Genomic DNA, 13,629 nt, shown 5'->3' on the forward strand with positions numbered 1-13,629 from the left:
CCAATATTTATCCCTCAATCACCATCACCAAAAACAGATTATCTGGTTATTAGCTCATTGCTGTTCATAGGATCCTGTCATGCACAAGGTTGGTGCTGCATTTCCTACATGTTAAAAAAAAACCTTAATTGTCTGGAAAGCACTTTGAGATGGTTGGCGGTCATGAAAAGCACTATATAAGTGCAGGTCTTTCTTACATCGCACTGACGGTGGACGGAGGTATTTGGCATGACTTAACGGAAATGGAAGAGTCCCGTGTCGAGCGTGTTTAGCCGGAGGTTTCCTCATAAGGGACCTGGGCCTGATGTCCAGCATGGGCAAAATGTCACCTGGGCACCTTGGCAAAGCCTGGCAACCTGCCATGTTAGCAGTGCTGTCTGGGAACCCTGACAGTGCCAGGGTGGCACATGGGTGGCACTGCCAGGGTGACAGGCTGGCAGCACCAGTACCCAAGTGGCATTAGGGATGCCAGGGTATCACCCTGCCCAGAGTCGGTGGAGACCAGCGCTAAACGGCCCTCGCTTGAGGACTCTGATGCAAGTGGGTTAGTTCCCTTGGTAACTCCAGTGAGAGCCTATTCAAGTGAGCCTGACTGCACAATTAAATATGAAAATTTTTCGCACCCTCAACCCAAAGATGTGCAGGGTAGGTGGACTGGCCACGCTAAATTGCCCCTTAATTGGGTACTCTAACAAAAAAAAATATGAAAATTGAGGTCCCGCAATCACGACGCGCCACGAGAAGCCTCATCGCGCCCCGAATTGAACACGATGAGGCCGGTAGATCGCGGCCAATGTTTCACTCCTGTTTGTGAGTCTGTTTATCACCAAACATTGGGCGGGATTCTCCAGCCGCGTCCGCCCGGTGACCGGAGAATCCCGCCGGAGGTCAATGGACTTCTCTGTTGTCCGCGTCCCGCCCGTGGCGTTCTTGCAGCTGGTGAGATGGAATAATCCAGCTCAACGTATCTCAAAACTAACGGGCGGATATCAATGAAAATTGGTGCACAAGCAGGGTGTGATCCAAGGGAGGACTGATAGTGTTTGGCAAATACGTAAGTCCAGATTCAGATCCTGGATAGTTTTTAAAGGGCGTTGTCTACTTTGGGAGATGGGGCGAATTTACTTTTTCCTTTAAGAATTTGCGGAACTATATTTGGTTTAGAATGTTGTTGAATATTTTAGGGTGTTGGGGTTGTCTCAGCTGCTGTGGTGTAATTTGGCACGACTGTCAAAATTTGAGCAGAGTTTTCAGAGCAGGTTGTTGCATGTGGATTCACCTGAAGCCTCCTCAAGGAGACAAAGATAAAAAGGCAGGAAAAAACCTCGAGGAAGAGGTGCATAACTGTAAGAATATTTGAGCTGACATGGTGAGCTCCACTGAGTGCCGTCTCCACTTGTTTTCTTTCTGCGACTCATGGAAAAAGCAGAAGATGCAAGTTAGTTGGTGGTCAAGCTTTTGTTGTATTGAGCTCTTGTCAGACCCCATTCAGAGTATGGCATTCAGTTCTAGAAAACGCGCCTCAGAAAGAATGTACTGGTCTTATTTAAGGAAAGATGTATTCTCATTGGAGACAGCACAGAGGAGGTTTACCAGGATGATCCCGGGTATGGAAGGACTGCCATTTGTGTAAAGATTAAACAGGTTGGCTCTGTATGTTTTGGAGTTCAGAAGAATGAGAGGTGATATGATTGAAGCACACAGGATTCTTAGGGGGTTAGACAGGGTCGATTTTGGGAGGATGTTTCCACTCATGGGAGAGTCTAGGACATAGTCGCAGAATAAGGTGGTGCTCATTTAAGATGGATTTGAGGGAGAATTTCTTCTCTGAGTGGTGAATATTTGGAATTCTTCATCCCAGGAAGCTGTGGAAGTCGAGTCCTTGAACATTCTCACGGCCTAGATCAATAGGTCTTTAATCCGTGGGGGAATTGAGGGTTATGAAGAGAAGGCAGGAAAGTCGACTTAGTGAGTGTTAGATCAGCCATGACCTTATTAAATGGTGGAGCAGGCTCGAAGGGCTGAATGGTCCACTCCTGTTCCTATTTCTTATGGTCTTATGGAACAGATTCACCAGGATGATACCGGGTGTTAAAGAATTGAACTATCAGGGCAGGTTACACAAACTTGCCTTCTACCCTCTTGACTATGGAAGACTGAGGGCTGATCAGTTTAAAATGATAAAGGGATTTGATAAAGTAGATACTGGGTAAGTATTTCCTTTTATGGGAAATTTCAGTACGCGAACGATCCTGCTGGCAGGAGTGGCCGGGTGGATAGGTTCTTGGTAAACAAGGATGTGATATAGTATCGGAGGTTCGCGGGGTTGAAAATTGAGGTTACTATCAGGTTAGCCAGGACCTTATCAGCTGACAGAGCAGGTTCGAGGGGCTGAATGGCCTCCTCCTTCTCCTGGTTTGTATTTTTGTGTAACAACACAGACTTCTCTTCAGCAAAATAAAGAGAGAAAATATTAAAATGTTAAGGAAAGTAAACATGAAAAGTAATAGAGTAAAATGGCAACATCTGGAAAAAGTAAATAGATTTTATTAAAAGTACACTTGGCGTGCCTAGCATCCTGCCCAGAGATGTTGCAATCGTGGCTGGCATGTTCTCTACTGGACAATCAAACATCCAGGAAAATATTTCCATGGCTTCCATCAATCTTGCTTACTTCCCTTGCAGAACACAGCAATAAAAGGCAAAATGCAGCGAGGAGGGAGCATTCTTTCAGCTGTCACTCACAGGTGAGGCACTTTTACTCCTACATCTGGCAGGCATGCCTGTCATTAACCACCACTCAAGAATAGTCTTATCCAGATGACATGCTGGACAGATATGGGCTTGGACTTGGAAAGAAAGGCTCGCATTTACAGAGCAATGCCAGAGCACTTCTCAGCAAATTAATCATTTCTGAGTTATTTAGGTAAATCAGAGAATTCTACGGCACTCAAGGAGGTCACCGTGCCTGCAATGTGTCTTTTAAAAAGTAATTATTCAAGTGGTTCCACGCCCTTGTTTTTAGATTATCATAGATTTTACAGTGCAGAAGGAGGCCATTCGGCCCATCGAGTCTGCACCGACCCTTGAAAAGATCACCCAACCTAAGCCCACACCTCCACCCTATCCCTGTAACCCAGTAACCCCAACTAACCTTTTCAGACACTAGGGACAATTTAGCGTGGCCAATCCACCTAACCTGCACACTTTGGACTGTGCAGGAAACCGGAGCACCTGGAGGAAACCCACACAGACATGGGGAGAACGCACAGGCTCCGCACTAGACAGTGACCCAAGCCGGGAATCGAACCTGGGACCCTGGAGGTGTGAAGAAACTGTGCTAACCACTGTGCTACCGATTATGTGACTCCAGTCCCTCACCAACGTGATCAACACTTAACTGCTCTCTGAAGTGGCAAATTGCAGTAATGGAGTCCAAAACTGGGTTTTAATATAAGATAGGGATTAATAGAAAAGTTGCAAATAATTCCATTGCAAATTTGGAAGGTACTTTTGATTTACTTGAGAGTGGTTATAATGCAGAACTCATCAGCACAAGGAGTAATTGGTATTAACAGTGTATATCTGCCTTGGAAAGCACAGGAAGGAGAATGAGATAGAAGGCTATTACGACAGGGTTAAAGTTGGAGGAGGTTTATGTGCAGTATAAACACCAGCATGGGCAATCTGGGCCGAATGGCCTGTTTCTGTGCTGTACATTCAATGCAACCCCATGCACCAGGGTTACACAAAGGCAGCCACATTCTCAGGGCGGGTATGGATGGGCAATAGACGTTGCCGGTGCCCACATCCTGAGAATGAATTAAACAAAAACTTTGGCGTTTAAGGGCATTAACGGAGATTATTCCATTTCACGAGTCATGAAGATTATAGTCATACAGAGAAGTGTGCACCAACTCTTGCCAACTCATTTAATCAGAGCGTTATGGCTTGCAGGGTCATTGAAACATAGAAAATAGGAGCAGAAGGAGGCCATTCAGCCCCTCGAGCCTGCCCCGCCATTCATTATGATCATAGCTGATCAACTCGATAGCCTGATCCCGCTTTCTTCCCATGTCCTTTGATTCCCTTCGCCCCAAGTGGCTTTGCCCCAAGGGGCTGTTTAGCACAGGGCTAAATCGCTGGCTTTTAAAGCAGACCAAGGCAGGCCAGCAGCACGGCTCGATTCCCATAACAGCCTCCCCGAACAGGCGCCGGAATGTGGTGACTAGGGGCTTTTCACAGTAACTTCATTTGAAGCCTACTTGTGACAATAAGCCATTTTCATTTTCATTCAAGTGCTATATCTCACAGCTTTTTGAAAACATTCAATGTTTTGGTCTCAACTACTTCCTCTGGTAACAAATTCCACAGGATCACCGCTCTCTGGGTGAAAATAATTCGCCTCATCTCTGCCCTAAATGGTCTACCCCGTACCCTCAGACTGTGACATCCGGTTCTGGACACACCCACCGTAGGGAACATTCTTCTTGCGTCTACTCTTGTTAGAATTTTACATGTTTCTATGTAAGGCTCGAGTGATCTGATGTGATGCTCAAGGATGGATTTGGCCTGAAGGTGGTGAACAAGGAGCTATGGTAATGGTGACATAGAAGGATCACTTAACCAGCTACTTTTTTTTTTTTTAAATTTAGATTAGCCAATTATTTTTTCCAATTAAGGGGCAATTTAGCGTGGCCAATCCACCTACTCTGCACATTTTTGGGTTGTGGGGGCGAAACCCACGCAGACACGGGGAGAATGTGCAAACTCCACACGGACAGTGACCCAGAGCCGGGATCGAACCTGGGACCTCAGCGCCGTGAGGCGGTTGTGCTAACCACTAGGCCACCGTGCTGCCCCTTAACCAGCAACTTGATGTTCCTTGCAACACTGGAGCCTTCTTGCCACACTCCTCCAAGGCATCCTTACCAACAATGCCATATGGGTTGAAAATTATACAGGTACAACTACACTAGAACACTGTGGCATATATTGCAGAATCCTTTCTGACTTAACACAACAAGAATTTGTCCCCAAAAGCCCCCAATGGTCCTGTCAATGCCAACACTGTTAAGGACATTTGTCCCGTTATAATGCTCTTCTGCTGTTATCTGAGAAAGATCATTAACCCTGGCACCAAGCTTCATCATCCACTTGTCAACTCCTTCTTGAAGGGCTGGATCATGGCAAGTTCCAGCAAATCTGGTCTTGGCTGTGGAGAATGTTTCCATGTTAGCCACGCACGTTTGGAAAGATTTTCATTGGTTCATTCAAGAGGTCGAAGGCAAGAGCTTGCAAAGCAACATGGGACAGTGACGTATTGACCTCTTTGCACTGGGAAAGCCTCACAACATCACAAAACCTTCTGGGCATATCTCACTGCTGGTGTTCTTGAAATGAATTCTTCAGCTGAAGAAGATGCCTGGTGGACAGCAGCCTGACCACTGCTCTGGAGAAGATGTGTCCAAAGAAACTCCAGGCTGACAATCCAATTCAGAACTGTCAGAGTGCCCCTCTTTCAGATAAGGCCCTCAGCCAACATCAATAAAAACAGAACATCTGAGCACGATCACATTGTGGTTCATGGAAGCTTGCTGTGCACAAAAAGGATTCTGCCTTTCCGACATGATATTAGTGATAACACTTCGAAAAGGAGTTTGCTACGAAGCGCTATGGGCCATGCCGAGGTGATTGAAAGCTGCTTTGTGGTTGTTACATCGAAGATTCCCCCTCTTGTCCACTGCACATCCCAACCCAGAATCAACAGCATCGGGGGGCACCGAAGCCAAGGCTTTAGAAATGTGTTTTTGGGTTAATCATAGTATCATAGAATTTACAGTGCAGAAGGAGGCCATTCGGCCCATCGAGTCTGCACCGGCTCTTGGAAAGAGCACCCCACCCAAGGTCCACACCTCCACCTTATCCCCATAACCCAGTTACCCCACCCAACACTAAGGGCAATTTTGACACTGAGGGCAATTTATCATGGCCTATCCACCTAACCTGCACATCTTTGGACTTGTGGGAGGAAACCGGAGCACCCGGAGGAAACCCACGCACACACGGGGAGGATGTGCAGACTCCACACAGACAGTGACCCAAGCCGGGAATCGAACCTGGGACCCTGGAGCTGTGAAGCAATTGTGCTAACTGCAATGCTACCGTGCTGCCTGCCCACAATGCTACCGTGCTGCCCGCTCAATCCAGCTGCAATCCAGCTCAATCGATAAGAGGAGAACGTCTTCCACTCCCAAGGGTTGTCAGGATCTCAAATGCTGTCCTTGAAGAGCTGGTGGAAGATGACGCCGTAAATAATTTTAAACGGGAGTCGGACAAGCAAAGACGATGAGGAACTTCAGGGCTACGGATAAAAAGTGCAGACGTGGGACCGAATGCAACTTCTACCTTCAAGGTGCCACCATAGGTACAACAGAGTGAATGGCCTCTTCCGCTGCTGTACGTTTCTAAGAAGTGCAGATAGGTAATTTAGACATTCTGAATTCTCCCTCCGTGTACCCAAACAGGTGCCGGAATGTGGCGACTAGGGGATTTTCACAGTAACGTCATTGCAGTGTTAATGTGAGCCTACTTGTGACAATAATTCAGATTATTACTATGATGATGATCCTAGTTACAGTTGGGTGCATGCAGAGAGTTCCAGAATCCAGAACCCACCCCTGTACGGAAGAGGAATTGGAGTGCGATGCAACAGGGAGATCTCAGGCAGGGGTAGGAAAATCAAACAGGAAAGAAAAGCCCGTTCAGCCCATTGCCTCAGACTACCCCTACCACAATCAGTGTCACCGGCCTCTTAATGTCACACCGCTCAGAATGTGTGCTCTGCACAGAAGCCAACTCTGGAGGGGCAGAATTTGAAGGGGAGGTTCAAGTGGACATTGACACCGCCACCCCTTCACTGCCGTATCAATCTGCAACTATTTAAAAGAGAAAGTGAAATCCATGAATTGTGATACATTCCGTACGGTGGAACGTAGCACATTTTACTACCCCCCCCCACACCTCCAATAATCTCTTATCCTCCACTGAAGCAAAAGGTAGTCGTGAAAGGGGAGGAATAAGCCACTGTTTGACTATCTGGAGGGTTGCGGAGACAGTGGGGAGGTTTGACACACACAGAAGGCAGCTCCTTCTACCGCGCACTAAGCTCTCTGCACAATCACCTCGAGTTCAGCTCCTTCAGGCAGGGAGGGAGCTGCAGGGGGAAAAAAATCAAATCCTCACTCGGATCAAGCTTTCTTCTCCCCCCCCCCCCCCCCCCTCCCCCTTTGCATGTACCAAGTGATTAGAATACAGAGAGATTTAATTAGCATTCACAATACAGAGCTATACACACACACAAAAACAGCCCAGCAACAATGAATCATGTTGAATACTCTCACTGACAACCCTCCCCTTCCTTCCACCTTTACACACAAATTTGAGGCAACTCCTAATTCTGCGTCGTTATTATTCAAAGGCACCGGTGAGAATTATGCAATTTCTCTTGTGTCTAAAATCATTTCCCCACAGGCACAAGATAGTGCAGATTCCAGCAGCAAGCCCGCAAGACTTGAAAGCTTACCTTTTCCCCCCACCAGTCCGTCCAGGATTAGCTGCCTTGAAATGACAAGATATTCCCCTGAATATCTAGAGGTCTACGGATAGAGAGATAGTTCTTGTTCCTCATTGCCAGCAGCTTGCATTGCTCAATGCGGTCTTGTTGCCAGTTCCTCTCCTTTCTCCCTTACATATGCTGAGCATGTGTTCAGCCTCACATCTGTGAGCCATTGAGGAGCAAACAGCAGCCTTTTTTTTTATAATTCCTCTTTTCTTTACCACCCCCCCAACCCTTGCCCCCTCCTCCTTCCCTGTAAATATTAGGAAGCTTGGACCATGCAGTGCAGATGGAGCCCAGATGGATCCTGCCTGTAGACCAGTTTCATATACTCCAGTCTGCCTCGTCACAAATACAGATCATTCCAAGCCCTCGTTGACAAGTGATGTCACTAAACACATGCCCCCTTCCATAATACCTCGGCCAATCAGCCCTGGGAGTCTAGACGCTGATCCCCTTTAACATGTTAACCTCATTTACAGACAGCATCTTTCTCCTGGCTGCTTGTGAAGCTGGCTCAGCAACAAGAAAAAAAATGAATGAATTGCTCAAGTACTTTCTATTCTGTCTTGAGCGTTAAGAGTTCGCTTCGGGGCCCTTTGGCTAAGGAGATGAGCGTGAAAAGGCAGCACTTGGTGGCGCAGTGGTTAGCACTGCTGCCTCATGCCGCCGAGGTCCCGGGTTCGATCCCGGCTCTGGGTCACTGCCCGTGTGGAGTTTGCACATTCTCCCCGTGTTTGCGTGGGTTTCGCCCCCACAACACAAACGCTAAATTGCCCCTTAATTGTAAAAAATGAATTGGGTACTCTTAAAAAAAAATTTTAAAAGATGAGTGTGAGGTCAGGTGTAATGCCTTGGATCTGGCTATGTCTCTCTTGTGGGGACCATGAATTGGATTCAATTTGAATTGGTTTTTGGAGCAGGCAAGGAGCTGGATTAGGGGTTCGCCTCTGATCCACACTCTGAGCTCTGGCTTTCTAACTCTGATAAAGTAATAAAAAAAGTGAGTTTCCTTTGGAAAGCTACAATCCGCCCAGTCCAGCCGACTCCCTTAACAGCGGGCTCCAGGTTTTTGTAAGTATTTAGGCTTTGCAGATTTTCGCACCACCTTTAAAATATTAACGATAATTTACAGACTTTCCTTTTGGACAAGCAGCTAAGTGCCCCTGTGCTTAATGAGTAGCGAGCCGAAAAGGTTAAGGCAATCCCAGGCGCAATCCTGGCCTGCACCGAGTCAACAGCGTCAGCCAGAGCGATGAGGGAGGTACCACACTCAACCTCAATAACCGCCTGGACAATGACAGGAAGGGCACAGGAACTCTAAAGAAAATTGCTCAATGTCTCTGCACCCTGTGACATGGCCTTAAGGTTGGATGCACTGAAGGACATGTCCCAGTCCACAGGCCATTCAGCCTAACCAGCCCATACTGGTGTTCATGCTGTGCTCGAGTCTCCTCCTGTCTTTCCTCATCTAACTCTTTCAACCTTACCTTAGGGCAGGCAGTGGTATTGTTGCTGGACTAGTAATCCAGAGACCCAGAGTCATCCTCTGGGGACCCGAATTCGAATCCCACTTTGGCAGATGGTGAAACTTGAATTCAATAAAAATCTGGGATTTGAAGTCTAACGGTGACTGTGAAAACCATTGTCGATTGTCGTAAAAACCCGTCTGGTTCATGAATGTCCATTTAGGGAAGGAAATCTGTTGTCCTTACCTGGTCTGGCCCACATGTGACTCCAAACCCACAGCAATGTGGTGACTCTTAATTGCCCTCAGGGATGGGCAATAAACCCAGCGACACCCACATCCTATGGCCGAATAAAAAAGAACCCTTCTATTCCTTTGCCCTCACATTTGGCTCAATTGCTACCACTCTTTCCCCTGAATCACAAGATTCTGGGTTCAGATCTCACTCTGTGGTTTGAGCACCAAAATCAAGTCTGAGACTTTAGGAGGCACGCGGCGCAGTGGTTAGCACTGGGGCTACAGCGCTGAGGACCCGGGTTCGAATCCCGGCCCTGGGTCACTGCCCGTGTGGAGTTTGCACATTCTCCCCGTGTCTGCGTGGGTTTCGCCCCCACAACCCAAAAGATGTGCAGGGTAGGTGGATTGGCCACGCTAAATTGCCCCTTAATTGGAAAAAACTAATTGAGTACTCTAAATTTAAAAAAAATAATCAAGTCTGAGACTCCATGCGGCGCTGAGGGAGTGCCGCGCTGTCTTTTGGCTGGGATGTGAAACTAACCTCCTATCTGATGGAAGCGACCATTGAGATATTGCCCAAGAGAGCTATTCCTGGGGCCCTGGCCGATATTGATCCCTTAATGTCACCGTTAATCCACGTGCTGCCACCTCGCAGCCTCCAAACACCCGGTCTCCCAGCATCATCCTCAAACACCGCCCCCCCATTCCCCCATTCAACTGTGCGCCAGCCAGCTGCTGTGCCTCTGGACAAGTTCCTCCCTCAGCTGTTAGAGATGCGAAAGCTGAGCCGGGAAATCCAGGAGGGGTTGTCAGTGACATTCCTGCAACTGCAAGGTAGATTGGAGGAGCCCCAATACCTTCCGTCGCAGGAGATGTTGCCGGCGCTGTGTGGTACCCAGCCCAATACTGCGACCGCAGTGGAAAGCCTGGAGCAGGACGTCAGAGTCACCAGTGGTGGAGTCCAAGCCATGGATCTGAGGACCATGGCTGAGGGCCGTGAGAGCATGTCTCACACTGGGGGTTTCGACATCAGGGTGCAGACAATGGTGGGCCTCCAGGACTGGCAGCACCAGGTGACACAGAGGCTTCGGGAGCTTACCCCACTGTCCCATGGAGGCACCCAGAGGGAGGAGAGAGGATTGGAGACCATCCTGGGCCTTCCACAAAGGCGATTCTGGCAGTCTCCTGCCCTCCCTTTCTGACACCTCCGCTCTCAGGGGCAGCTGGACAACAAGTCTTCAAATGTGTGAAACTGAAGGTGATGATGGCATCCATGGTTCTCCTGCTCTGGTGCACCCTGGGTGCCACCTGTCATCCTTCTTCCGGGTCCTCCTCGAGCTTTGCCTCCACTCCCTCCTTCTGATCACAGGAAGTGGCACGTTCCTCCTCATCCTCCTCCACTTGTTGCCCCACTGCTGGTCCAAGTTGTAGAGGGCACAGCATTCCGCAACAATGCGGGTGACCCTCTGTGGGGCTGTACTGAAGTGCCCGCTGGAATGGTCGAGGTAGCCGAAGCACACCCCCAGATCCCCAATGCGCCCCTCGATAACTGACCGTGTGAGGAAACCTCCAGGAATGCACTCAATCACCGTTGGCAACCCTATTTCACTCTTGGATGGCCCAGCCCTAATCTTAAAACGTCGTGGATCCCTTCCGTCCGAGGAAGCTATTTCTTCATAGCTGACCAATCAAACCCTGCTAGCCACCTTAAGTCGATTGCCCCTCCACCTCCTGTGCTCCAGGGAACACGGACCCGGCTGTGAAACTGTACCTCAGGCAGTGGGCGAAAGGGGCGGCCAGTGGCTGAGAGCATTGCTGGCAGACACAGCTCCAGCACGGAGATGTGGCGGGACATGCTGATGTGCCTGCGAAATATCACACTGCTGAGTTTCTTAGCAAGTAGCTTGCGCTGTGTTCACTGTTTAATTTTACACAAGAGAGGCAGTCACTCTGGGGAGTTACAGAGAGGTAGCACTGTGGATTTTAACCTTTCTTTGGTGAAGGAACCCGATGATAGAGTGGAGCCCCACCCAACATTCTCCCCCAGCCCTCCCTCCCACCATCTATATATCATTGAAACAAAAATGGAAACAAAGTAAAGCACTATTGAACATTACAAAGATACAGGGCGGGATTCTCCGGAGAGCGGAGAATCGGTGCCATTGCCGCCGGCGCGATGCCATTGGCACCGGCGCGATGCCATTGCCGCCGGCGCGATGCCATTGGCACCGGCGATTCTCCGCCCGGGATGGGCCGAAAAAAAATCCGAGACCCGCCGGCACCGTCCACCCGTCTTACCCGGCGGGACCTCGGCGTGCATCCCTCTGGGGGCGGCATGGTGGCGGTGAGAGGGGAGGGGGGTCTGACCCCGGAGGGGGGGTCTCCGCTGTGGCCTGGCCCGCGATCGTGGCCTGCCAATCGGCGGGTCGGCCTCTCAGGCCGGGGGCCTTTTTTTGCTCTGCGCCGGCCCCTGTAGCCCTACGCCATGTTGCGTCGGAGCCGGCGCGGAGAAGGGAGCCACTGCGCATGCGCAGACCCGTGGCGCCCATTTGACGCTGGCATCGGCAGCTGGAGCGGCGTGGGTCGCTCCAGTGCCGTGCTGGCCTACTGAGGGGCTCGGAATTGCTGCTCCTGAAGGCCTGTGAAACGCGACGGCGTTTACAACGGCGTCAACATTTAGCCTCAGGATCAGAGAATCCCGCCCAATTTTTTTACAAAAGCTGTCAAAAAAGACAAATCCAGTTCTAGATGGAGATCCCATGAAGTCACATTCTCAGGCGCTGTTAAGTCATCTGCATTTCAATTCAAAGTCTTAGTGCCCCCTTGACGTATTCAAGGTGTTCAAAATTTTGAGGGAAGTTGATGGATAAGAGAAAACTTCCCACAGGCAGATCAGCTGGTAACCGGGGAGTACAGATTTAATATAATTAACAAGAGGACCATGGGAGAGGTACGGAGAATTTCTTTTAACATTACAACCTGCTTTTATCGGGAATTATACTGCCTGAGAAGTCAGGGGAAGCAGGTTCAAAAAGCAGGCCAGCAGCACGGTTCAATTCCCGTACCAGCCTCCCCGAACAGGCGCCGGAATGTGGCGACTAGGGGCTTTTCACAGTAACTTCATTGAAACCTACTCGTGACAATAAGCCATTTTAATTTCATTTCATTAGTTATAAATGGGAAATGGCAACAATTGCAAGTCTGCGTAGAAAAAATCAGGGGAGTGCGGCTAATTCAAATCCTCTTTCAAAGTGCTGGCAGTAGCCCGATGGGCTGAATGGCTATGATGTACCACCAGTTAGGCTCGTACAACAACATTGCCACCAGAGGCAACAAACGTAACACTTAAAAGCTGTCGGAGGCAGTAAATTCCTCTTTAATTGGGGCTTTGCACTCCCATGTTGTACTGTAAGCGCCAAAAGTGCTAGAGCAGTTTGTGTATAACCATGGGTGGTCAACCTGCCCCCCCCCCCCCCCCCCCCCCCCCGCCCCCGCCCCCCAACCCCCGAGTATGGACCAGCAAAGCCTAAATAGCTTCAGGAAAGATTGGGACTGGATGCTGGATGGACAATGATGCAAAAAGCACATGTACGATCAAGGCTTCAGCCCAACAGCGTACCTTGTATAAAGTTTGGTATCTGCTGTTGTGCAATGTACACTGCTCTGTAAACTCAACAGATTTCTCCCAATTATTATTTTCAACTGAGAAGATTCATTAGATCTAAAGATTTCACTCTCTCTTTCCGATGAAGTTTGAGGGTTCAAGCTCCTCTGAAGAATGTAGACTGAGACCCCCCCCCCCCCCCCAAGGCGGTACTGAAGGCGTGCGACACTATCAACCCCCTCAGCCAGGCGTACAAGATTCAATGGTGCTATTTGAAGCAGAGTGCAGATGTCCTGCCTAACATTAACCCTTAAATATCGCTGGAAAGAGGGACGTGTTGCCAAAGATTTTGACTTGCATTCACTGGGCCAAATGCAAGAACACCAAATTTCCAACAATCACTAAAATGTACACTGCAGGAGTGAAGGGTGCTGATTGGCTAGCAAGCCGACGGTGAGTGGCTGAGGCATTGCCATTGAGAAAGCAAAAGGAGCGATAGGCTCCCCCAAGGGTGATTCAAAAATGGTGCCAGACTTGAACATATCCCTCTTCTTGGGTCCCTGCGCCTCAGTGTATGTCATTTTTAGCAAGCGTAAATGAGCCATGTTACGAGCTTGATTATCCTGAATTGATTGTAAGTGTGGCTGTCAGGATTGTTCAAAAAGTGCTGCCTACTCGCTGAATCACATAATAATAATCTTT

The 13,629-nt window shown here is 48.9% G+C and overlaps 1 protein-coding gene across 3 annotated transcripts in view; it reads right to left on the reverse strand.

Moving 5' to 3' along the window:
* The window catches only part of LOC119969688 (protein CBFA2T2-like), a 162,087-nt gene that overhangs the window by 96,379 nt on the left and 52,079 nt on the right, over positions 1-13,629 (reverse strand). The window contains exon 1 of one of the 3 annotated variants that reach the window (XM_038803672.1): positions 7,586-7,855. The exons of the other annotated variants lie outside the window; for them this stretch is intronic. The gene's annotated coding sequence lies outside the window, so the exon portion shown is untranslated. Of the gene's footprint in view, positions 1-7,585; positions 7,856-13,629 lie in introns of those variants that run through there. 3 annotated transcript variants of the gene reach the window in all.

This window comes from Scyliorhinus canicula, chromosome 7 (genome assembly GCF_902713615.1).
Source record: "Scyliorhinus canicula chromosome 7, sScyCan1.1, whole genome shotgun sequence".
Classification (NCBI taxonomy): domain Eukaryota; kingdom Metazoa; phylum Chordata; class Chondrichthyes; order Carcharhiniformes; family Scyliorhinidae; genus Scyliorhinus; species Scyliorhinus canicula.